Source organism: Mirounga leonina, unplaced genomic scaffold, assembly GCF_011800145.1.
Source record: "Mirounga leonina isolate KUSES-001 unplaced genomic scaffold, KU_Mleo_1.0 Mir_150, whole genome shotgun sequence".
NCBI classification, from domain to species: domain Eukaryota; kingdom Metazoa; phylum Chordata; class Mammalia; order Carnivora; family Phocidae; genus Mirounga; species Mirounga leonina.
This window is the reverse complement of record NW_023270374.1, coordinates 22,373,088-22,373,882: the sequence shown is the minus strand read 5'-3', so window position 1 is coordinate 22,373,882 and position 795 is coordinate 22,373,088.

Here is a 795-nt window from a genome sequence, read left to right as displayed (position 1 = left end):
AGTGAGTGTGCAGAGAGCAGGGCTGTGAGCCAGGCTGTGGTTCCCTTCCCTGCTCAGGCCAGATCTGCTGAGCCTCAGTGTCCTCATCTGTAAAAGGGGCTGAGATGGTCCCTTCTGACTCCATCCATTCTCATCCAGGGCATCACCTGTGTGGGCAGCTTGGGGAGGAGGAAGGAGTGTTCTCCTAGGAGGCACAGATCTGCCTGGTGGTGGAGCCACGTACTAGTGCTGGTGCCCAGGCATGGGAAGTACCCCTGGGAACTTCTGTAACACCTGCCCAGTCAGGATACAGCCACCTTCATGCCTCTGTCCACGGGCTGTGGGGAGATTCAGTCGCTATTATGTGAGTCAGTCCCGGAATTGCATGGAGCTTTTCTGGACGGACCCAGAGCAAATGCCCAACCTCTGGCATCTTCTCCAACCTGGGCTCTCAGAGTAAACAGTGAGCCTGTGTCTCTTCTCACTGTGATTCTTCTGAAGCTGAGAAAGAAAGACGTTGTCCCACCTCCCTGCCCTGAGTGCCTTGGTCCACAGGAAAGGAAGGGAATGTCAGCTTCATGAGAGAGGAGCCCTTGTCTGTTTTGTTCCCTGCTGCTTCCCCAGCACCCAGAGCGGAGCCTGCACACAGCAGGTGCTCAGTAAGTGCTGAGTAGAGAAGAGTCAGCCACATGGAGGGGAGCACTCTCTGGAGGCAAGAGTAACATTGGGCCATACGACTGAGCAAGTCACTCAGACTATTAGTCCCTCATTCCTGGACAAGAGGGCTGCTCAGGATTGGAAAAGGGAAGAGTAGTG